This window comes from Staurois parvus, unplaced genomic scaffold (assembly GCF_062004578.1).
Source record: "Staurois parvus isolate SC_StPar_1 unplaced genomic scaffold, SC_StPar_1.0 ptg000061l, whole genome shotgun sequence".
Classification (NCBI taxonomy): Eukaryota; Metazoa; Chordata; class Amphibia; order Anura; family Ranidae; genus Staurois; species Staurois parvus.
The window spans coordinates 1,334,387-1,360,650 of NW_028317857.1; the positions used below are offsets into that span (position 1 = coordinate 1,334,387).

Below are 26,264 nucleotides of genomic sequence, written 5' to 3' on the forward strand. Positions count from 1 at the left end.
CAGACCTAACGGTCGTAAAGGTGGTGGGGTTGGTCTGCTCCTGTCACCGCAGAGCACCTTCCGAGTCCTCCCAAACCCCCCCTTCCTATCCTTCTCCTCCTTCGAGGCCCACTGCGTCCGACTATTCTCCCCAACCCCCCTGAAGATTGCTGTGATTTATCGGCCTCCTGGATCTATACCCCGCTTCCTGGATGACTTTTCCTCCTGGCTACCCTTCTTCCTCTCCTCTGAGCTACCCACCATCATTCTTGGGGATTTCAACATCCCTGTCAACCTTGACAACCTGGACACAGCCCGTCTCCTCCACTTAACCTCCTCCTTTGCACTTGCACAGTGCATACAATCCACCACCCACTCCGACGGTAATATTCTTGATCTTGTCTTCTCCAACCGCTGCGCTCCCCACAACCTCACTAACACCCCCTTTCCTCTCTCTGACCACAACCTGATTACCTTCTCTATCTCCTCGTCCTCCAACACCTACCCCTCCAAATGTCACACTACTACCAGCCGTAACTTCCGCAACCTTAACCCTGCCCCCCTTCACTCTGCAGCTGATCAACTCCATGACAGCATCCTCCCCCTGTCCTGCCCCGACTTGGCTATGACTGCCTACAACAACGCGCTGTCAGCAGCCCTTGACTCACTAGCGCCTTTAACCACACGCAACATCAGACCCCGACCGCTCCAGCCCTGGCAGACTGATCACACCAAAACCCTCCAACGACACAGTCGTGCCCTGGAGCGACTATGGCGCAAAACAAAATCCCAACAAGCCTTCACCTGCTACAAATCTGCCTTCCGCACCTACACCTCCTCCCTCCACGCAGCCAAACAAGCCTACTTCCTGACCCTCTCCTCCAACCCTCGCCGACTCTTCTCCACCTTCAACCCTCACTCACCGCCCTTGAGATTGCCAATCACTTCAAAAACAAGATTGACACAATTCACAAGGACATTGCCGCAACTCACACGCCCTCTCAACCCGTCCCCTCTCACACAGCTACCCCCTCATTCCCCCTCCCCTTCGACATTACCCACAGGGACTTCGTCACTGCTCAAACTCCCTCCAACCCTGTTCCCTCTCCCACGGCCCCACCACTGCTCTGACCTCCACTTCCACCCCACCCTACATTCCTCATACTGAAGCTCCCCCAACACTCCACACCTTTGACCTTACTACCATCGAGGAAGTCTCCAAGATCCTCTCTGATGCCCGCCTCACCACCTGCCCCCTCGACCCTATCCCCTCACAATTCCTACGACCTCCCTCCCCCTCCATCCTACGCTCCCTCACCCACATCTTTAATCTCTCCCTCTCCTCCGGCACTTTCCCCTCCCCACTGAAGCATGCACAAATCACCCCCATACTTAAAAAGTCCTCCCTGGACCCCAATGACCCGAACAACCTCAGACCCATCTCCCTGCTCCCACTTACATCTAAACTCCTCGAGCGCCTCGTCTACACCCGCCTATGCTCTCACCTGAACAACAACAACCTCCTCGATCCCCTACAGTCTGGCTTCCGTCCCCTACACTCCACCGAAACCGCCTTACTCAAACTCTCCAACGACCTTCTAACCGCCAAAGCTAATGGCCACTATTCAGTGCTCCTACTCCTTGACCTCTGCGGCCTTCGACACAGTTGACCACTCCCTCCTCCTCAAAATACTACACTCCCTCGGCCTCAGAGATTCTGCTCTCTCCTGGCTCTCATCCTACCTGTCACAACGCTCTTTCAGCGTTACCTATAATGCTACCACCTCCCCCTCACTCCCCCTCTCTGTTGGGGTCCCTCAAGGCTCTGTCCTTGGGCCCCTTCTCTTCTCCATCTACACCTCCTCTCTTGGCCAACTCATACACTCACGGCTTCAACTACCACCTCTATGCCGACGACACACAAATCTATCTCTCAACCCCCCACCTCACTCCCTCGGTCTCTGCCCGAATCACACACCTACTGAGCGACATATCAGATTGGATGTCGCTCCACTTCCTTAAACTGAATCTCTCCAAAACCAAGTTTCTTGTCTTCCCCCCAGCCCGAACCCCACCCCATTGACTTCTCCATCACATCCAACAATGCCAATATCAAACCCGCCCTGCAGGCCAGAGTACTCGGTGTCATTCTGGACTCCAACCTATCCTTCCAGCCCCAAATCCAATCTTTAACAAACTCGTGCAGACTCCACCTCCGCAACATCGCCAAAATACGCACGTTCCTAACCCCAGAAACCACTAAACAGCTCATCCACTCCCTCATTGTATCACGACTCTACTACTGCAACTCCCTCCTCACTGGCCTGGCTTGCTGCTGGCTATCCCCGCTTCAGTCCATCCTGAATACGGCTGCCAAACTCATTCACCTTTCCAACCGCTCCGTTTCCGCCACCCCCCTCTGCCAATCCCTCCACTGGCTTCCGATTGCGCAACGGATCAAATTTAAAATCCTAACACTGACGTACAAAGCTGTCCACCATACTGCCCAGAACTACATCACCGACCTAATATCCAAGTACTGCCCAGCACGCACACTCCGCTCCTCACAAGACCTCCTTCTCTCTAGTTCCCTGGTCTCCTCCTCCCATGCCCGCCTCCAGGACTTCTCCAGGGTGTCACCCATCCTCTGGAACTCCCTTCCCCAACCCATCAGATTATCACCTACTCTCCTCTCCTTTAGGCGCACCCTGAAAACCCATCTCTTCAGGGAAGCCTACCCCCTGCTAACTTGACCGACCTCCTCCACTCCTCCTACCACTCCATCCCCCACAGCTATCTCCTCCTGTACCACTATCCCGTCCCTTCTAGATTGTAAGCTCGAAAGAGCAGGGCCCTCAATCCCCTCATGTTTTGCATTGTATTGGTATTGTTCTGTCACATGTTCTGTCCCCCTTTGTAATGTACAGCGCTGAGTGAACTATCGGCGCTTTATAAATACTGTATAATAATAATAATAATGTGACTGCTGACAAAAGCAGCAGGATGAATTCTGAAGTGTTTCGGGCAATATTATCTGCTCATATTCAGCCAAATGCTTCAGAACTCATTGGACGCCGCTTCGCAGTGCAGATGGACAATGACCCAAAGCATACTGCAAAAGCAACCAAAGAGTTTTTTAAGGGAAAGAAGTGGAATGTTATGCAATGGCCAAGACAATCACCTGACCTGAATCCGATTGAGCATGCATTTCACTTGCTGAAGACAAAACTGAAGGGAAAATGCCCCAAGAACAAGCAGGAACTGAAGACGGTTGCAGTAGAGACTTCAGGCTGTAATTGACTGCAAAGGATTTGGAACCAAGTATTAAAAAGTGAAAGTTTGATTTCTGATTATTATTCTGTCCCATTACTTTTGGTCCCTTAACAAGTGGGAGGCACATATGCAAACTGTTGTAATTCCTACACCGTTCACCTGATTTGGATGTAAATACCCTCAAATTAAAGCTGACAGTCTGCAGTTAAAGCACATCTTGTTCGTTTTATTTTAAATCCATTGTGGTGGTGTATAGAGCCAAAAATATTAGAATTGTGTCGATGTCCCAATATTTATGGACCTGACTGTATGTGGCAACAATTCTGATGTCCGATTATAGTGCATAGACTCAAAGCTGCTCATTATGGCACTTGCAAATGCTATCCGTTAAAATGTATATTTGCATCTCTCCCAGGTCCAGAGATGAAATTTCAAAAGGTTGCATCTTACCACGTTTACCCATTGACACCATAGAAGGGTTTTTTTTTTTTTTTTTTTTTAATTGTGTTCTGTAGACTGTAAAAAAAAAATGTTCGGTCATTTGGAGGTTCTTGTGGAGCGATGCAGGATTGCCTGCAGTGAAAAGATGTCTGTCTGTAAACAATCAGCTGCTGGGGGATATTTACAAAAAGCACCACCCAATCTGGACAAGAAGGCTTTTGTATGTGTGTAATATTTGCTTATTGCCTGTAAAATGGAGCAGACTGAGATCCTGTGACATTCATTCATTCTCTGACTGTTGAGGGGGGTCGAGCACAAAACTGCCCCTCAACGATCTCTAGTAAAGTTGTGTTCTGTTTTGTTGAGTTCTGAGAGGGTTAGTCTACCACAGCGAGGATTTCAATGTGTGATTTCAATGCTTGAAAATTCCATTCTATACAATGGCAGCCTGTCTGTGCCTGCTGTGTCACAGAAGAGCAGCAAATAAAGGGGATTTCCAAGAAAAATGGAAATTCTCTATTTGTCCGAGATCTCTCTGTAAATGGCATTGACATACTTTCTTCCGCTGTTAGCCATAGCTGGCAAATTGAAGGACAATTATGAACTATTGTTGAGGTTTGTAATTTTTGAAAATTTACATAATGGCTGAAATATTGCACGTCTCTTGATGGAACGGGCTACCTTCCTAAAGAGAAGTATGGTGAAAGTTTGTTTTGTTTGGCCATACTTCTTTCGGATCACAGCAGTGCATGTTCTTTTGCTCTCCAATGACCCAGTGTCAGTTAATAGCAGACTTTTGCCCATTTATAAGCTGATGCTCCAGGATCCAGAAGGATCTTGATAATGTCACCTGAATTCCTGATCGGCAACTGGCTCAGCCTCTCTTCCTGCCGCTGTCAGTGAGCTCTGGAGGACAGAACTGTGATTGACAGCCATCGCTCTCTGATCAGAGTGGACCGAAAACTGAGTGATCTGCGATCATGAGATCGCTCAGTTCTCTGGCTTAGAGCTGGCGGGAGACATCTGCAGAAGGGAGGTGAGTATAGATGTGTATTATTATATATATATATATATATATATATATATATATTTTTTTTAACGTCTCCTTTTTAACCATGCTTGCTTACATGGCAACAAGTTCTAAGCCGAAACGCCCATTTCTGCTGGTCAGGGATGAAACCTCTGTTTAGGCCTCATTCACACAGTGAGAAATCAAAATCTGCTGGGCCTGAAATTCCAGGGGGTACAAGTGAATAGCAGTACATGGTCATACTCTTGTAAACGTGATGCTTTCGGTTTGTTGGCTTTTATCTGCTCAAGTGCACAACATGTTTCCAGAATGCATGAGTCTTATGACTGCTTTGCCAAACAGATCGGGACCTCAGCTATCAAACTTGGCAGTTGCTCCCAACAGATACATGGTGCACACTTTTTGTTAGCTTGGAAGGTCAGTAGGATATAGATCATAGGTCATTAACTCATTAAAGAACTAGGAGTTGATGTCCATAGCCTGTGACTCATTCCTTTTTCACTGGTACCTGATCTGTCACTACAAGTCATGTGTATTCTTTTTTAGGCTGTGGACTGCGTCCTCTAATTAGATTATTTGCCTTCTGGGCAATAAGCTGATTACTGCTTGTTAAATCTGGAGCTGCTTCTGTATGGCTGACTTGTGCTATCTGCATTTATGAATTTATTGTTATTGCCACTCAGTGTGGAGGAACTCTCAGAAGTGTCTGACAACTTATCACTACACATTTATTTACAGAGAGCATGTGCAAGCATTGACAAAATGTCATATATAATATATTTTCAGGTACTTGTATAGCGCTGTCAATTTACGCAGCGCTTTACATTCACATCAGTCCCTAACCCTCAAGGGGTGTACAATCTAAGGTCCTAACTCACATTCCTACATACACATACTAGGGCCAATTTAAACAGGATCCAATTCACTTACCAGCATGTCTTTGGAGTGTGGTAGGAAACCGAAGTACCCGGAGAAAACCCATGCAGGCACAGTGAGAACATGCAAACTCCAGGCAGATGGTGCCGTGGTTGGGATTCAAACCAACGACCCTAGTACTGCCAGGTGGAAGTGCTAACCATTTAGCGTGTGTGTGATATATGTATATACACTCACATCTTTAATCTCTCCCTCTCTAATGGTGCTTTCCCCTCCCCTCTAAAGCATGCACACATCACTCCCATACTTAAAGCCCTCCCTGGATCCCACCGACCTGAACAACTTAAGACCCATCTCCCTGCTGCCATTTACCTCTAAACTCCTAGAACGCTTAGTCTACAATCGCCTGAGCTCCTACCTTACTGACGACAACCTTCTTGACCCTTTACAGTCTGGCTTTTGCTCACTACACTGCACTGAAACTGCCCTACTAAAACTCACTAATGATCTACTAACAGCTAAAACCAATGGCCACTACTCCATACTCTTACTACTCGACCTCTCTGCGGCTTTTGATACAGTTGACCATCCCCTCCTCCTCAAACTCCACTCTCTTGGTCTCCGAGACTCCGCTCTCTCCTGGTTCTCCTCCTACCTATCGCAGCGCTCCTTCAGCGTTACCTATAACACTGCCTCCTCCTCTCCACTTTATCTTTTTGTAGGGGTCCCTCAAGGTTCCGTCCTTGGACCCCTTCTCTTCTCCATCTACACCTCCTCCCTTGGTCACTTGATAAACTCCCATGGCTTTAACTACCATCTGTGTCGATCGCGCGTCAGACCCCTGACCTTCTCACCAAACTCGTGACCGAAGGACTAGCCAATCTAAAACCGCAATGTCACGTGCGTAACGATGCCACGCCCAGCTGCACCCTGCACAATGAGTTTCCAGCTAATGGACGACAAATCGATGTACCCGCAGCCTGAATGCGATTGTTACTGGGTCAGGTTAATTATTCAATTAACCCTTCACACTGCCACCACCTGCTTTTTGTACAGAGAGGAAACTCAGCAATATCAGCAATAACACTATGATGGTTGAGATCGTCTGTATAGCACTGGCACTGCAGACAGGTTATACAGAGATTTAAACAAACACAGTAGCGCTCTTTTAGAGGTAGGAATTCGTAAGTTGCATTAACGAGCTATAGAAACAGTTCAACACTTTCAGAAAGAAAGATTTATTACTAAAAGGTGCAAGAAAAATAGTTACAGAAAAAAGATGTAACCAATATATATATATATATATATATATATATATATATATATATATATATATATATATATATATATATATATATATATATATATATATAAATATACAGAGAACAACAGCACAGCAAAGAGGTAACAGAAAGGAGGTTAAAGGGTTAAAGTACTTGCCAGTCAGCCTTGGGTTAAGCAGATCAAGTTTCAGAGCGAAAGGGCACGGTCTCCTTACACGCTTAGGCCTGACAGCCTATTTTGTTGTCCCCCCAGCAGGGGGTGTCTCTGAAGCCAAGGACCAATGCCTCATTTGGGGAGGGATTGTCTGAGCGGAGACCCAAATCTCTCATAGCTCATATTTTGACTCATAACTTTTCCTAGGCACAAGTACCATTCCACCCGCGGGTAGATTAATTTTCATCTGACGCATCTGAGCAATGGTTACATATGAAATACATACTTGAAGGGTTCAACAGATGTAATTTTCTGCTTTCCTAGGTATTCCAGTCAGGGAGTGTGATCTATCAAACGATTTGTCTGGTCATGGGCAATCTGAAGATAGGCCTGGTTTTTATATAAGTCTCTCATTCCAAGATATGAGACATAGGGGGAAAAATGGATTTTAAAACTGTTATCTAGTTCCTTACTCCTCTGGAATGTCTTTGAACTCAGGGGAAGGCTCCCTGCTGTGCCCTGGCCGGCCTGTGACACTTCCAACACACACACTGACCATATGTCACTGTGACTCTCAGAGAGGGAGAATGAGGGGAGATATGTTTGTACAAGATGGATGATCCTTTTCCAAGATGGAGGTTGGAGCCAAAATGGTTGAACCGCATCCATCTCTGTGGCATGATTGCTATACCATCTCTCATCTCTCTGCAGATGACACACTCTATCTTTCTACTCCTCACCTCACCCCTTCAGTCTCCTCTCGCATTACTAAACTACTAAGTGACATATCGGCATGGATGTCACTCCCCTTCCTCAAACTCAATCTTTCCAAAACTGAGCTCTTGGTATTCCCTCCAGCCTGTGCCCCCTCCCCCGACTTCTCCATCAAGATCAATAACACAATCATCAGTCCCTCCCCTCATGCCAGGGTACTAGGTGTAATCCTAGACTCCCATCTGTCCTTTCAGCCCCAAATTCAATTGCTGTCCAAATCTTGTAGACTTCACCTTCGCAACATCTCCAAGATACGACCATTCCTAACCTCGGAAACCACTAAGCAACTTATTCACTCCCTTGTTATTTATCTCCTTGACTATTGTAACTTTCTCCTCATTGGTCGACCTAATCGCAGGCTATCCCCTCTTCAGTCTATCATGAATGCTGCTGCCAGACTCCTCCACCTTACTAACCGTTCTGTATCTGCCACCCCTCTCTGCCAATCCCTCCACTGGCTTTCCATTGCCCAAAGGATACAATTCAAAACATTAACAATAACATATAAAGACATTTATAACTCTGCCCCAAATTACATCACCAATCTTGTCTCTAAATATCACCCAAACCGTAGTCTCCGCTCCTCGCAAGACCTTCTGCTCTCTAGCTCCCTTGTCTCCTCCTCCCATGCTCATCTCCAGGACTTCTCCAGAACTTCCACCATACTCTGTAATTCTCTACCCCCAATTTATCAGACTATCGCCTACTCTGCTCACTTTTAGGCAATCTCTGAAAACCTATCTCTTCAGGGAAGCCTATTCTGCCGTCCGCTAATGGAATCTTCTACTCTTCCTACCAGTCCATCCCCCACAGTTACTACCTTTTTTTACCACTAGCCCCTCCCTCCTAGATTGTAAGCTCCCAGGAGCAGGGCCCTCCTATCCCTCTTATATTGAACTGTATTGTTGCTGTATTGTCTCTCGTTATATTGTAAAGTGCTGAGCAAACTGTTGGCGCTATATAAATCCTGTGTGTGTGTGTGTGTGTGTGTGTATGTATATATATGTGTGTGTGTGTGTGTGTGTGTGTGTGTGTATATGTATGTGTGTGTGTGTATATATGTATATATATATATATATATATATATATATATATATATATATATATATATATATATATATATATATATATATTTTTTAGTAACTTGAAGTGCTTTTGGCATCCTTATTAAAATGAATAGACATGCCCACCATCATGCAGTGTATTGAGTTAGGCAAAGTGCTGTTATGTTAATGCTATACCTAAATCTGCTGGAATAAAGTGACCGTATATTGTAATCTGAAAGATTTGTGGTTAATCATCTGTCTCAAGAGATTGAGTCTAAAGTGTGAAGCACTTAACTTGGTAAATAAGACTGATGGCCTCTCAATTAAAGGAAAAAAAAAAGTGAATCTTTACTTTTTCCTCCTCCCTTGGACACCTTTTGCTCCTGGCAGGAAAAAAAGCAGCTTAAAAACATGCCTAAAACCACATTTTGCACACTATTATTATTATACAGGATTTATATAGCGCCAACAGTTTGCTCAGCGCTTTACAATATAAAGGGAAACAATACAGTTCAATACAAGAGGGATAGGAGGGCCCTGCTCCTTGGAGCTTACAATCTAAGAGGGAGGGGTTAGTGGTACAAAAGGTAGTAACCGTAGGGGAAGAACTGGTAGGAGTAGAAGATTCCATTAGCTGACGGCAGGATAGGCTGCCCTGAAGATGTTTAGGTGTTCATTATTCCATTGGCCAGAATATTTATTTTAGCCATTGAAATGAACGCTCAAACGCTAAACATGTACAGCATTTATGCATGTTTAGATGTATTTACATATGTTTTAGGAGCATTTGGCTTTTTTTTTTTTCTGCTCAAAAGCTCCTCTCCTGATTTTTAAAATTTTTTTTTTTTTCTTCTCCCTCTAATCTTTCCTCTTCTAATACTCCTGTATATGCCTGTGTGCATGGCCACATAGACTAACCTAGAGGTGCGCTTTACAGGCTGAGTCCTCGTGTAAAAGTGGCGTTTTTAAAGTTCATTGTGCATGAGGCTTAAAAACCAGTTATGGATGGGCTTGATAATTTTTATATACGATGTATTTTTCATTTTATGTCTTTACAGAATGGTTTGCTTCTAATGTTCTGTTCTCTGTACAATACTTTTTCAAAATAATGTGGTTTGGTTTGCAGTGGAAAGCACTGTGTACATTGTGTCCACAAGCTGGTTGTTGATAAAAACAGGGGGGAATGTTTGCATGCCGGTGTGCGAAGACTTTTCCCAGCTACACAAACAGAGTTGCATGCCCACTTTGATGATCCAAGTCGGCAGCTGCGAGTGTCATGTGAGTAACGGCTGCTCCAGGCTGATGGAGCACGTAGTGGAGAGCAGCACTTCACGGGAACAGCTTAGTGTGTGAAGGTCACTTGCAAGACTCAGCTTCTCCTGGTACGTTTCATTTCACTTGTCCTCAGACTGGCTGTGTTTTTTTGTACGTTTAATTTCCCTGGTCCTCAGACTGGTTGTGTTTTTCTGCATTTGCGTGAGGTATCCTTGGCTCTTCAAAATGTAAGGAGTTCTTCTGGAACTTGTAGTGGTAACAGTGTGTACTGTTAGTCCAGTCCTGGAGCTGAACACGCAAGTCATGCGGCTGGGTGTTCTGTTTCAGGAATCATGAAGTTTTGTACAAAGTGGTTTATTTTGTATTTGTAAACTGGAGTCCAAGTTCAGTACTCTCTTGTTCATATCGGAGATTCATTACTGACACCATTTCCTCTCCAAGTAGCTTCCAAAGATCCAGTGCTGTTAGAGCGTTTTGGAGTCCTCAGTTCTGTACAAGTGGAAACATTTTGTTTTGCACAGGAGATGGCCTTGAATGTATTTTTAAAGTAACATTTTGGTTCCTGTGTATGCAACTGTTGTTATTTCTATGCCTGACTTGCGGTCTTGTTTTCTGCCAGTGCTGATGAATTTTCTTTGTTCGTTTTTAAGAGTTCGTTCTGTTTTTGTTAATGTGGATTGCTGTCTGCCTGCTTAAAGCGTTACTAAACCCTAAACCGTAAAATCCTTCTGTATATGCGGTTAAGTATGCTTGTTATACTCCACTGTGGAACCTAAGGGGTTAAATCTCTGCATTGTGTAAAAAGGCTGTTTGACCCTGACTTCTGATCCTCCCCTTCTTCCAGTGTCCCCCTGATATCTCCTGATAAGACCTGTCATGTGGAGACACTGTACACGCTCAGTTTGGTGTGTATTGCTAGAGAGGGTTTTTTTTTTCTTGGGAGAGTGCATGTGATCAGCACAGTGCCAATCGGCACTGTCCAGACAGAGGTCGGGGGTTATGCATCTTCGTAGAGCAGAAAGAGAACTCGTCCTACAAGCATTAACCAGTGCTCTGCTGAACACTAATAGAAGTCACGACTGCTCTAACTGCTGATGAGAAAAGATATTTAGCAGTTTATATTTACTGAAATAATTACATTTCCATGTTGTGTGTACTGTGTGAGACCAGATATAGTGAATGTAGGGTCCTGGGTTTAGTAACACTTAAATTTGATGTAGCAGTGATGCAGCAACGTCATTTTCTAATGTTTTGTGTGCCATTCTCTTGTACGCTATTAAACACTTTTTACATTTATCCCTCTAGAACAGGAGTCTCCAGCCTTTCTAAACAAAGGGCTAGTTAGTTGCCCTTCAAACCTTAGTGGGGCCAGACTGTGGCCAGCCGAAGTGGAAATTTTCCTAACATCTCCACATTTTGATATTGGGGGAGGATTAGTACCCCATCATTGGGAGGAATACTGATTCATTATTGGTGTCAGTGGGAGAAATGGTTCCCCATTGTTTTCCGTTGGCAGAATAGTGTGTTCTATCAGTGGGAGGAATAGTGCCCCAAGGGCCAGATAAAGGCAAGTAAAGGGCCCCAGTTTAGAGATGAGGGATCTGTACATGTAGTAGTTCTCAATTGAAGCAAGAGTTGGAGAAATAGAGCCCATTCACGCATACTGCGGTGACCTGTCCTTTTTCCTCATTTGATCAATGCAGGTTACCACTAGAGCACAACAAACTTTTTTTTTTTTTTTCTTTCTTTAATGTGCCGGTTTACACCACAATGCCGGTGTAATGTGGAAAAATGCAGACACACTGGATGGTACCACAGGACACTGCTGATCTCTACTTCTACACAGCAGACACAATCTGCATCCTAAAACAGTTTTCATGTGGGGCTGGTTTGACCACCCTTAACTAATGTGGTTATGGATTGTTTTGAAACAGATTTAGTCACCTTTGTAGATACAGAATGCACCTTTTGTGGGCCTAGAAGGCACCATCATGGCTGTCAATTGGACTCCTTTCATCAATAACCTTGGACCCCAATACCTGTGGGTAGGCCAAACCAGCACCCTTATTGGGTTTTACTGCTATATGGGAGTTGATTAAAGAAATTTCCTCTCACTTCCTCTTGGTATCACCAGACAGGCAGTTGGGTTAAATCTCCAATGGCAGCACACATAAAAAATAATGTAATATATGTGTATATATTTTTTTTTAACATCTATTCAATATTGAACCACTTGTAGAAATACAGACTTTGAGATGCACTCTGATTTAATATGTTGATTCTGTCCATTCCAATGATATAGCTGTGTGTTTTTTTTTTTTTTTTTTTTTTTTTTATTACGAATTCACCTCAAAGTATTATATTTCTAAGCCTGTCCCAGGACAAAATGGCACACCTTCCAAAGTCTTCTTTGACAGAACACTGTAAGAGCTCCAAAGTGGGGCCATTTTAACATGCACATTTTTAGACCCTTCCTTACAGCACTGGATGCTGGTCCACCCCTCATACTTTTATATTGTCCCATCTCTGTGAGCTAACAGGTATGAATTGTGGATGGAGAGGGGCTAGTTAGTGACACGATTATGAATTTTTGAATATTGCTTATTAGTTTCCTGGGTTTTGGTACTTGTAAATCTATTTTGTGTGACATGATTCTGAAGATTGCTTGGAAAATCTCTGCTGGATCTACCATTTGGATAACGAGCATACCTTTGTCTTCTGGACAGCACATGCCCGTGACTATCAGAAGGCTTGCCGTATGCACATGCTCATGGGTTTCAAAAGTCCCACCTTATACAAATGCCTATGGCTATAAAAGGGTCTATCTCACAGGTGTCAAACTGGCGGCCCTCCAGCTGTTGCCAAACTACAAGTCCCATGAGGCATTGCAAGATTGCCTGTTACAAGCATGACCCCCAAAGATAAGAGGCATGATGGGACTTGTAGTTTCGCAACAGCTGGAGGGCCACCAGTTTGACACCCCTGGTACCTTATTCACATGCCCATGTGTGTAGAAGGCCTGCCTTATTCACATGACCATATCGACAACATTGGTAGAAAGTAGCCCATAGCAATCAGATTTTGCGTCTAGTATGAGTGCAGTCAGCAGGATTTGTGTGATATTTCTTTGCTTGCCATCCTACATATTCCTTTCATGTGCAGATGGTAGGAACATGGATGAGCCCTTTTTGATATTAAATTCAGCTTTGTAGAAATTTGTGTAGAGGCATTTCATTACTTTACCTGCCTCATGGATGTACAGTGAAACCCAAGGGGAACTGTTTAATTTAGCATTCAGCTGTTTTGTTCTTAGTGTTTACTCAGCTGCTGCGACACCATCTAACCCCTCTGCCTTGTTACTGAACAAGAACAGAAGATTGTAGAGATTTGCCATCTGATACTATTAAGCTGTACTTTTTATAATTTGGTAAGACAGGTGGGGAAGTGCTTTTTCCAAGACCGCACTGTTTTATATTAAGTCTACAAACTGAATTATGAAAGCTGGGCCAAATCTCCTCTTGAGTTGTGCGCTAGAGTCTGCTTTTTTTAAATGGATACAAGTAGCAGAGCCTAATTGCAGAGTGCCTTGGATTTTCATCATTGTATTGATATATTAGGCCCTGTGGTTACATACGACCAATTCTGCTTGAACTGTCCCCAAGCCTACAGGTAAACCGGTCAAAAAGCACCGAGTTCCAAACTTTAGCCCAGTCATATAAAAGTGTTCACACCCAATATCTGCCACCAAACTTGAGATCAAGTGTTTTCAGTGAAGGATATTGTTTATGCTACAATGTTGCACTTTCAGACTTGTGAAAACCATTTTGGGAAATTGCCTTTTTCCAGCATGACTGTACCCCTGTGCATAAAGCAAGGTATGAAAGCACATGGTTTGACCGGTTTAGTATGGCGAAGCTTGATTGGCCTGTACAGAATCCAGACCTCAACCCCACTGAACAACCTTTGGGATGAATTGAAATTCCGAGTACAAGCCAGGTCTTCACAGAATGGGCACTCATTTCTACAGACGCTCTCCAAAACCATGTTGAAAACCTTCCATGAGGGGTAGGGGCTGTTATGGCTTCCAAGGAGGGAAGCATATTAACCATTTGCTGAACTGCCACAGCACATTTGCTGAGGTGCAGGCACACTCATGGGTGTGTATATATACATGTGATAAACCTTACTCTGGTGCGCACATGCACGAGATTGGCAACTGATTTCAGCCAATGATTGACTGAAGTCACTATCTGTGTCCAATCACACACGGAGTTCTGTGTTTACAAAACACAGAGCTCTGTGTACAGGGAACAGTGATCTGTTTTTTCTTCCTGCAAAGCAGGAATTAAAAAACAGCCATATAGTAAAGGGCAGCACATATCACACACTAGACATAGTTAGGCATACAGTTAACCCTTTGCTCCTAGATGCTAACTCTCAGCCATTGTCATTAGTACAGTGACACTGATATCAGTAGTGACACCACTAATACAGTGATCAGTACTAATACTGTACAATGTCAGCTAATCGGTGTACCTGCCACTGTCAGAGTCCCACTATAGTTTGCTGATCACCGCCAGTAAAGTGTTATAACTGTAAATGTGTGTGTGTATAGATATAGAGAGAGATTGTAGCTTTCGCACAAGCCATGTAGCAGAATACATTTTGGCATAAATGTATGAAGAAATTCACTTTTGTAAATTTTTCTTTATTGGATATGTTTTATAGCAGAAAGCAGAAAATATTGGGGATTTTTTCCCAATATGTTCAGTCTTTTTTTTTTTTGTGTTTTTATAATAAATAAACCCAGCGGTGATCAAATGGCACCAAAACAAAGCTTCATGTGTTGAAAAAAAGATATAAAATTCATGTGCGCACAGTGTTGCATGACCACACAAATGCCAGTTAAAGTAGCGCAGTGCTGAGCAAAACTGCTCTGGTCATGAAGAGGGTAAAACCTTCATGGTCAAGTGGTTAATGTCCATGGTTTTGGAGTTGGATGACTTACAAGCCCATACAGGTGGGGTGGTTAGGTGTACACAAACATTTGCCGTATTGCTTACGCTGTGTTGTTGCTGCTGAACAGGCTCTTGGAACCTTCTTCATAATTCTGTTGTCCGCTTTTAATGTGAAAGAAGCAGCATGGATCTTACTGTACTTTTTTTTAAATAAATCAATCCTAGTAAAAGTTTTTTTTTTTTTTTTCTTTAATGAGATTGTTTTCAGACACAGCAGCTGAAGTCACAAATCCTCCTGTTTATTACACACTGTGACACAAACATTTGTTGATGTGTGGTACATTTTTCTTGCTCTTCCAAAACCTGATGCAGCTGCCACTGTCAGAAATGTTACAGGAGCTTGTCAACCTCTGACCACACTGCCTGCAGTTTTGTCCCAGTTTAGTAACTTTTCAGATCTTACATCAGCAGGGTAAATGCAGCATAAATGTTAAGTATATTTTCCATATATATATATCATCTCTCTATACACACTATATTGCCAAAAGTATTGGGCAGCCTGCCTTTACACGCACATGATCTTTAATGGCATCCCAGTCTTAGTCCATAGGGTTCATTATAGCTGCAAAGGGCGGGCCAACTCAATAACAGCTTCAACTCTTCTGGGAAGGCTGTCCACAAGGTTTAGGAGTGTGTCTATGGGAAGGTTTGACCTTTTCTTCCAGAAGCACATTTGTGAGGTCAGGCACTGATGTTGGACTAGAATTTATTCCAAAGGTGTTCTATCGGATTGAGGTCAGGACTGTGTGCAGGCCAGTCAAGTTCCTCCACCCCAAACTTCATTCATGTCTTTAAGGACCTTGCTTTGTACACTGGTGTGCAGTCATGTTGGAACAGGAAGGGGCCATCCTCAAACTGTTCCCACAAAGTTGGGAGCATGAAATTGTCCAAAATGTTTTGGTATGCTGACACCTTAAGAGTTCCCTTCACTGGAACTAAGGGGCCAAACCCCAACCCCTGAAAAAACAACCCCACACCATAATCCCCCCTCCACCAAATTTAACACTTGGCACAATGCAGTTAGGCAAGTACTGTTCTCCTGGCAACCGCCAAACCCAGACATGTCCATCAGACTGCCACACAGAGGTGTGATTCATTACTCCAGAGAACACATCTCCACTGCTCTAGAGTCCAGTGGCGGTGTGCTTTACACCACTATATCCGACGCTTTGCATTGCACTTGGTGATGTAAGGCTTGGATGCAGCTGTTCTGCCATGAAAATCCATTCCATGAAGCTCTCTATGCACTGTTGTGCTAATCTGATGACCACACGAAGTTTGGAGGTATTTTGCTATTGATTCTGCAGACAGTTGGTGACTTCTGTGAGGGTCAGCATGCGCTGACCCACGCTGTGTCATTCTAGGTGGCCTACCAATCCATGGCTGTTGCTGTTCCCAGTTTCTGCCACTTTGTTATAATACCACTAACAGTTGACCGTGGAATATTTAGCAGCAAGGAAATGTCGCAGATGGATTTATTGCACAGGTGACAACCTATCACGGGACCACGCTTGAATTCACTGAACTCCTGAGAGCGACCCATTCTCTCACAAATGTTTGTAGAAGCAGTCTGCATGCCTAGGTGCTTGATTTTATACACCTGTGACCATGGAGGTGATTGGAACGCCTGAATCCAATGATTTGGAGGGCTGGCCCAATACTTTTGGAGATGTGACTTCTGCAGTACTCTACACTATTCCACTGCTTACCTAATGATTGGACCTCTAGAATTAGGAAGTATAACAGCACCTGGATGAATCTGAGTAATCTAACTGTAATATGTATCAATCTCTGTCACTAAAGCCTAATTCACTCAGAGCAGACTGCTGCCAGAGAACTAAAACTGCTGCAATTTCCTCACTGCAGCCATCCATTTTGGATTCAGTTGGGGAAGGGGGGGGGGGGATGTGTGACTTGGCACATCACACAGCTCCCTTTATTTTCACTGAACTTTAACTTGTACAAAAGGGCTGCCTCATGTCACTGTACAGAAGTGTGATGTGCTGCACTGCTGTTCAGTTACATGTGATGCTGTATTGTGATCAAATGCAGCAGGTCTACATTTTATTGCAGATCCAGGTTACGTTGCAGTGTGAATGGGACGTCATTATCTGGGGTCAGGCTTCAAGACCAGTGGCTGTAGAAGTAGAGAGGTTCACAGATAGCTGGAAATGTACAAGAAGATCCCCCCTAGCAGATAATGCGAGGTCTAAACACTAACTGGTATTCACAAGAGCTCCTGATGGTGGAGATAGGCTGTGCAGCATGTTAGTATAAGGTTGCTGTTCTCAGGATTTCCCCACCAGGAGGTGAGCAAGTCCGGGTCCAGTTGTAGATAAAGCAGGTAGGGATCAAGCTGAAGAGTGGTTAATAGAAAAAAAAAAAAAAGCCAAAGGTCAGTTACAAGTAGTAGCTGGACGTGTTCAGAAGGAAGCATAATCCGGAACAAACCAAGGGTTGGTAACAAGTGGTAGCACAGACAAGGACAGCAGCAGGTATGCAAAGAGCCAGATATTTTCTGGAGAAAGTATGTTAATCTGACAAACTGGAAATGCAGAGACGCTGCTTAAATCAGGAAGTTCGTGGGTCAAAGGGTTCAAGACAAACAAGACCAAAGTAAGGTTGTCCAAGGGATCAGGTAGGGAGCAGCCCAGCATCCAAAGCCGGACACCGAGAGGTTTCAGATCCAGGTCTTGACAGGGACACACAGAAAACAACTGTTTTCTGTGTTCTCGTGGTGACCAGTCACCACACAGTGTGAATTCAGTCTAAAGGTTTCTCAGCCAGGTTAGACAAGATCAAGTATAGAGGAAAGCAAAGAAGCTGCACAGTGTATTAGTTAAAGTGGTTGTAAAGGCTGAAGGTTTTTTTTTTTTTTTTTTTTTTTTTTTTTTTTTTTACCTTCATGCATTCTGTGCATAAAGGTAAAAAAAACCTGTGTGCTGCTTACCTGTACCTGATCTCGATCCAGGGGTGTGCATGAGAGCAGCGGCTCTTCTGGGTTTCTCTTTCCTCATTGGCTGAACCACAGCAGCAGGAGCCATTGGCTGCCACTGCAGCCAGTTAGCCAGTTAGGGGGGGGGGGGGCACGGGGGGTGGAGCAGAGCCACATTCTGTATGTCTAATAGACACATAGAGGTGGCATGGAGGCGAGCACACAGCAGGGGACCTAAGAAGAAAACTCACTGCACAGAGCAAGTAAGTATGACATGTTTAAAAAAAAAAAAAAAAAAAAAAAAAAAGCTTTTAGGGTTACTTTAAAATTGCTCTGCTCATCAGAGTGGGTGTAATGTCACCTGTAGGCTTCAGTGACGTCATCATGACCACTCTGCCGAGTGAGTCCACATTACATGCTGCCACTTCTATATAGTTTGTGAATACATTTTCTTTCTCGACAAAATGTTGTTTTAACTACTTCATTATGGAGTTTGTTTTTCCTCCTATAATGGATATCCTATAACCTGCCCTAGAAACCTTTTAGTGGCAAAGATCGATTCATGTTACAGTTTGGAGTTCTGATTCATTCATGCCAATACGCAGTGGAAGTGGTATAAATTATTTCTTTTTTTGTAACCTGTGCTAAGCTACAAAATAGAGGGTTCTCCAACTTTACAGATGAAGCATTAAAAAATAGTGCTCACCGTGACGAATGTTGTCTTTGGAATTTGAATTGGGCTATATTCCTTTTTGGATGAGGCTCAGCCTTTGTTGTATTAAAAAAACTGCACACAAGTGTTTCCTCCACTATCTTTTCTTCATGGTCTGTGCCCACATATTTGGGCTTGCACTGAAAATGTGTAAATACATGCCTGGAGACATGTTGATGTGACTGTACAAGTAATGAGAGGAGAGTCTGCTATGGCAGCTGATGACAGCAGCCATACCCTCCTGTCATTCACTGTGTTTCCTTTGTGGTTGCTAGGGTGGTGACAACAGTGGTGTAAGGGTCGGAGCTTCCCTTTTTGACAGCACATCATAAGCTTGTATACAGGATATGTTCGCTGGGAGAATTGGTAACATTCTAAACCTGTGAAATGAAGATCTTCATCCCACGTAGAGACTCTACCGAACACACAAACTCCCATTCATAAGTAGCTGGGAGGAGGATTATGGGATAAACCTTAACCCATGTGCAGTATCTTCCGTCATGACGTTTCCAGCATGGACTAACACAGTGGGGTGGATTTACTAAAGTAACAGAATGATCACTTGGCTTAAAGTAGTAGTAAAGGCTAGCAAACCCCCCCCCCCCCCCCCCAAAAAAAAACCTTCCCCTGCACGTTATTGACATTATGGTATGCATCACATACTAGCACATTATGAAAGACTTGCCTGAAAACAAAGCCGTCCAGCTGCACGTTGTCAACACAGACAGGGTTTCCATCTTCATCCGGTCTTCCTTCTGGGTTAGCAGGCTCTGGCCATTTGAATGGCTGAGCTTCAATGACGTCACTTCAGTGCATGCGCATAGGAGCCACGGCACAGAGCTCTGGAGTGATGGCGCATTAACTGCTTCCTGTCCACCCTATAGCAGAAGTACTGCTACAGGGCGGCACAGGTGCGCAAAATCACATGTGTGTGTGTGTGTACGTGATTTTGCTTTTCTGGGTAGGGGGCGCATCGTACCTGCACTGCCATTAGCGGCTGTCAATCACCGGGTCCCGGCTGGTGATTACTCGCTGGCGCCCTGTGATTGCCGAGCATCTCTGATGGGAGGGGAGGAAAAACTGTTTGTAAACAAAACAATTCACTCCTCTGTCAGCTCCTGCGCACTGCTTTGTGAGCAGTGTGTTTACAGTGAAGCACTAACACACAGCCCTGTAGTAAAACGCACACAACAGTTAACCCTTTGATTTCCCCACATATTAACCCCTTCCTGTCTAGTGCCATTAGTATAGAGCCAGTGATCTATTGGTGTCACGGAGGATGTGATCATTTCCACCTGACAATCAACCTCTGAGAATTACTTACACACACACACACACCTTATTTACACTTGTGTTTGAGGGACATAAAGTGTGGCTATGCCACACTTTTCTAATCCTCCACTCTCTATTATGCTGCATAGGCGTTTCCATCGCAGTACAGCAACAGATGGTTTTACACAACACCCCACCACTATTGCCATACTATGGTGGCAGTGCCTTTGCAGCATAATGGGGAGTGGTGGGGGGCAGTAAAGATGTGGTTCAGCTGCACCTTTTTTAGTGTCCCTCAAACACAAGTGTGTGTATATAACGGGAAGCATCTCACTGTGCTTATGTGATAATCACCATTATCCAAATGATGATCACACGAAGTGCTGCATGTCTGTCTGTATACTGCGTATGGCTGTGTCTCAGAAAACAGAAATAGTGAGCTTGCCTGTGCACTGGGTTCCCATTGCTGCCTGTGCCCTCAGCCACCTCTGTTGAATCACTTCCCACCCTGGGCTACAGCCTTGCCTTCCCTCCTCAGCAGAGAAAGGGATAATCACTCCGCCAATGAAAGGCTGTGAGCTGCCGCCGCTGGCAGCCACTGATCAACATTGCAAAACACAGCATGGCTTTAGCCGCCTGTGCCCAAAAAGGAGTCCCTCTCTGCTCCTCGCCTCCTGGGCCCCTCTGGTGAACTGTTTGGGCCCAGGGAAAATATAATTAATGTTACAGCAGAGCCAGCTGTACTGCCCTATCGTTGGCCCTGGCTGTGGCTGCACCTTAGGCAGCAGCGCACCCTAGGCGGCTGCCTAGTTTGCCTAGTGGTAGCACTGGCCCTGGGCGCATGGTAATTATCCTATAGATGAGATAGTTCTGTTCCTGTAAGTTTTGGTGGATGATTTACAGTGGATATAAAAAGTCTACACACCCCTGTTAAAATGTCAGGTTTCTGTGATGTAAAAAAATAAGACAAAAATCACTTCAGACCATTTTCCACCTTTTTTTAATGTGACCTTTAAACTGTACAACTCGATTGAAAAACAAACTGAAATCTTTTAGGGGGGGGGAAGTAAACATAAAAAAATAAAATGTGGTTGCATAAGTGTGCACACCCTCTTATAACTGAGGATGTAGCTGTGTTCAGAATTAAGCAATCGCAATCATGTTAAATAAGAGTCAGTATACACACCTGCTATCATTTTAAAGTGCCTCTGATTAACCCTAAATAAAGTTCAGCTGTTCTAGTAGGTCTTTCCTGACATTTTCTTAGTCGCATCCTACAGCAAAAGCCATGGTCTGCAGAGAGCTTCCAGAGCATCAGAGGGATCTCATTTTTAAAAGGTATCCGTAAGAGAAGGGTACAAAAGAATTTCCAAGGCATTAAATATACCATGGAACACATTGAAGACAGTCATCAAGTGGAGAAAATATGGCACAACAGTGACATTACCAAGAACTGGATGTCCCTCCAAAATTGATGAAAAGACGAGAAGAAAACTGGTCTGGGAGGCTGCCAAGAGGCCTACAGTAACATTTAAAGGAGCTCCAGGAGTATCTGGCAAGTGCTAGCTGTGTGGTACATGTGACCACAATCTCCCAGGTTCTTCATATGTCTGGGCTATGGGGTAGAGTGGCAAGACTGAAGCCTTTTATGAAGAAAAACATCCAAGTCCAGATGTATTTTTGAAAAAATTTAGCCGAAGTCTCCCAAAATCATGTGGGGAAATGTGTTATGGTCTGATGAAACCAAGGTTGAGCTTTTTGGCCATAAAGATATGTTTGGTTCAAAAACAACACTGCACATCACTAAAAGAACACCATACCTACAGTGAAGCATGGTGGTGGCAGTATCATGCTTTGGGGCTGTTTTTCTTCAGCTGGAACTGGGGCCTTAGTCAAGGTAGAGGGAATTATGAACAGTTCCAAATACCAATCAATATTGGCACAAAACCTTCAGGCTTCTGATAGAAAGCTGAACATGAAGAGGAACTTCATCTTTCAGCATGAAAACGACCCAAAGCATACATCCAAATCAACAAAGGAATGGCTTCACCAGAAGAAGATGAATGTTTTGGAATGGCCCAACCAGAGCTCATACCTGAATCCGATCGATAATCTGTGGGGTGATGTGAAGAGGGCTGTGCACAGGAGATGCCCTCGCAATCTGACAGATTTGGAGTGTTTTTGCATGGAAGAGTGGGAAATATTGCCAAGTTAAGATGTGCCATGCTGATAGACTCATACCCAAAAAGACTGAGTCCTGGAATCAAATCAAAAGGTGCTTCAACAAGGGATTAGTTTAAGGATGTGCACACTTGTTTTAGTTTTTTATTTTTACTTCCCTCCACCTAAAAGATTTCAGTTTGTTCAACTGAGTTGTACAGTTTATAGGTCACATTAAAGGTGGAAAAAGTTCTGAAATGTCATATTCCTGTTATAAGTGTTCTTTGCTTTTTGTTTGAAATGGCACCAATACATTTGGACATTGCTTTGCGTTCAGTTAGGCCTGTTCACACTTGTGATTGTGTAGCAATTTCCTAGAGTCCTCCTACATTCTACTCTATAGCAAATGTGGTGCTTAGAATACACTTCAAGGTGCTTAGAAGATGTTTATTTCCTGTGGTGTAATGTTCTGCAATCTTATGTATTATTGAAATGGCTCACTGGTTTGCATTGTGATTTTGCAGCCCTGTGCTTGGTTCATTAAAGTATAAAATATTTAAAGTGTTACTAAACCCACAACAGTAAAATCAGTTTGTATATGCAGTAAAGCGTGCTTGATATACTCACTGTGGAACCTAAGGGGCTAATCCTCAGCCATGTGTAAAACCTTCTCTAATCCTCTCCCTCTTTCAGTGCCTCCCTTTTATCGCCTGATATGACATATCGCCTGGAGACACTCTGCACATGCTCAGTTTGGTGTGTATTGCTGGAGAGGGTCTTTTTTCTTGGGAGGGTGCATGTGATCAGCATAGGGCCGATCAGCACTGTCAAGAACGAGGTCAGGAGTTCTGTATCCTTCTGCAGAAGAATGAAAACTCCTCCTACAAGCTGTAACCAGTGCTCTGCTGGACACTGATGGTCACAAGACTGCTCTAACTGCTGATGAGAAAAGGTATTTAGCAGTTTATATTTACTGAAATAATTTCTTTTTAATGTTCTGTGTACTGTGGGAGACCAGATACAGTGAATGCACAGTCCTGGGTTTAGTAACACTTTAAAGCCACAACTTTTTTTTTGGTTTCCTAATCTTGGTTAGAATAGGTAATGCCATTTGGGTCCCATTGGGGAGAGGTTTCTTTACTTCTTGTTCCAGAGACACAAGAGAAATTAGGAGGAAATAGCACCTAAATAAGGGAAATTATCTTTAATTTAACAACGAAACAAGTGTTCCCGTTGGAGGATTTCCCTTCTCTTGTCCCAGTGAGTTATTAAAGTTTAGGATTCCTTTTACATTCTGAACAGGTAATAGCTTTAGGATAAATGGAGAATCTCCCTTGTAAGGACACAGATGGCAATACAAATCTGACAGGGGTTCTAGCCCTTCACTTGTCTTTGGATACTTTGGACTTTGTGTGGGTTTCTCCTGAATCCTCCAGCTTCCTCCCACATTTAAAAAAACATAGCTGTGGAATTTCACTGTATGAGTCCCACAAACAAAAAATATTTAATTCAGTTATAATATTCTAAGCAAACTCCCCCATCCATCCATCCATCCATCCATCCATCCATGTCTCTATGCTTTATTTTGCTAAGAAATTGTCTTGAAAAACACCTCCTAGCATTTCTGGCCGTGGCCATCTTAAGTAAGGGCAGCTGATTCATGTAGCCTTTACTTCCTGGAATCCACTTGCCCTTAGTTCAGGCAGGAGGGTGTGCTTAGCTGAGAAAACCCTTCCTGAAGACTCCTGGGATGTATGGTATAATTTGCTTAGGCCTGGGAATTGGGAAGTAACTGAAGAAATTAAAAAAAAAAAAAAAAAGTTTTAAAACAAGTAAATAAGATCTACTTTCCTTTCAATTTTACTGATGCTAGTAGCATAATGATTACAAATAGTCAGTCAATGTTCCACTTCGCTTTTCCTCAGATTGACCTACTGTTTGGGTGCATGTGACTGGTATAGACGCTATGTGAGCTCTTCTGAGGGGATGGTGTTAACCATAAAGCAGTCTGCGTGGTATAAATGGCTAAAATAAATTTAGTGGTTTTTGTTTTTTTTTCCCCCTGTATGTTTAAAGCCAAACTGAGCCCTTCTGTTTTTATACTATAATGCAGTCAGGCTATGCACTCCCTGGCCATTTCATTAGGTACACCTGTTCAATTGCTTGGTAACACAAATTGCTAATCACATGGCAACAACTCAATGCATTTAGGCAAGAAGACGTGGTGGAGACGACTTGCTGAAGTTTGAACAGAGAATTATAATGGGGATTTAATTGACTTTGAACATGACATAGTTTTTGGTGCCAGACTGGCTGGTCTGAGTATTTAAAAAAACGGCTGATCTACTGGGATTTTCATGCACAACCATCTCTAAAGAGACCATTAAAGAGAGCGGTCCGAAAAAGAGAAAATATCCAGTGAGCAGCAGTTGTGTGGATGAAAATGCCATGTTGATGTCAGAGGAGAATGGGCAGACTGGTTTCTGTGACATTTTAAATGGGTCAGAATTTGGCGTAAACATGAAAGCATGGATCCATCCTGCCTTGTATCAATTGTTCTGGCTGGTGGTGGTGTAATGGTGTGGGGGATGCTTTCTTGGCACTAGCAAGGTGTGCTTAACCACTTACCATCCGCCCTATAGCAGAAATACTGGTACAGGGCAGCACAGGTGCGCAAAATCACGTGTATGTATGTATATATAGAGAGAGAGAGAGGTGTGATTTTGCATTTCCGGGTGGGGGGGCGTGCGAGCCCTACCCGAGCCGCCAGTCGTGGCCCAGGGTGTCAATCACCGGGTCCCGGACTGTGATTACCCGCTGGTAATTGCAGAGTATGACCAGCTGGGAGGAGGGCTGCTTTGTTTACCAACAGTCCTCCTCCCTGTCAGTTTGGGCACACTGCTCTGGATGGCTGAGCAGAGCCATCCAGAGCAGTGTGCTTACAGTGAAGCATACACCCATGTTTAACCGAGTCCACGCCACCCTATAGTAGAAATACTGCTACAGGGCGGCACAAGTGTGCAAAATCACGTGTGTGTGTGTGTGTGTGTGTGTGTATATATACGTGATTCGCGCTCCCGCGGATTTCGCTCCCCTCCCAGATAGCATCAGATTGCCCGTCGGTACACCAGTAATCACATTTAACCCCTTGATTGCCAGGAACACGCTCACATACACAATAAACCTCCATTGCTATTATACTGGTACATCACTGGACTTTTGAGTGGTTATACCAAGATGCCTGCAGACATCATCCTGGTATCATTTTTTTCAGCCGGCGATAGTCTTTCATGTAAAAGCAATCCTAGTGGCTAATTAGCTACAGGATTGCTTTTACCAGCAACGGGAGAAGATGTGCCCCGTCCCCCACTGCCTTCCATGGCCTTCTCGGGCAGTCCTGTTGCGGGGGGAACCTGAGAATGCAGCCGGTGTTTCTGCCAGCTGACCATAGAGCCAATTGGAGACTGGAATGATGTCAATCATCTCTATAGTCTAGAAAAAAAAAAAAAAAAGAAAAAAGGAAGCTGTGAGCATTTCATCACTTCAGTTTCGCAGGATATAAACAGTGGCATTTGTAAATTGGGAAGGCAATCTGAGCACACTGATCTTGGTGAGATTAGATATTGTAAGGGCAGAGGAGATATTATCTAGAGTCTGATAGACCACAGATTTAAAAAAAAAAAAAAAAAAAATGACAATGCCGATTGAAGTTATAGGGGAGATATTTGCATTCCCTGTGATAGCATTAAAAGAGATAAAAAAAAAAAAACAAAAAGAAAAAAAATTAAAGGGACAGTATAAAAATCAAATTAACTTGGAAAAAAAAACATCCTCACCCAAACCCCCCCCTCCCCCCCCCCCCCCCCCCCGTACGCACACACCTGCGTGAGCAAGCGTTGACCCTGTGCCAGTATGTAAGCAGCGGTAGCACCATGCATGTGAGGTCTCGCCGCTAATGTCAGATCAAGAGCAGTAATTCTAGCACTAGATTGCCTCTGTAAACCTAAAATGGTAGCTTGTAGAGGCTTTTAAAGCG

The 26,264-nt window shown here is 43.9% G+C and overlaps 1 protein-coding gene across 3 annotated transcripts in view; it reads left to right on the forward strand.

Moving 5' to 3' along the window:
* The window catches only part of SVIL (supervillin), a 345,773-nt gene that overhangs the window by 25,178 nt on the left and 294,331 nt on the right, over positions 1–26,264 (forward strand). The window contains exon 1 of one of the 3 annotated variants that reach the window (XM_089668669.1): positions 10,160–10,238. The exons of the other annotated variants lie outside the window; for them this stretch is intronic. The gene's annotated coding sequence lies outside the window, so the exon portion shown is untranslated. Of the gene's footprint in view, positions 1–10,159; positions 10,239–26,264 lie in introns of those variants that run through there. 3 annotated transcript variants of the gene reach the window in all.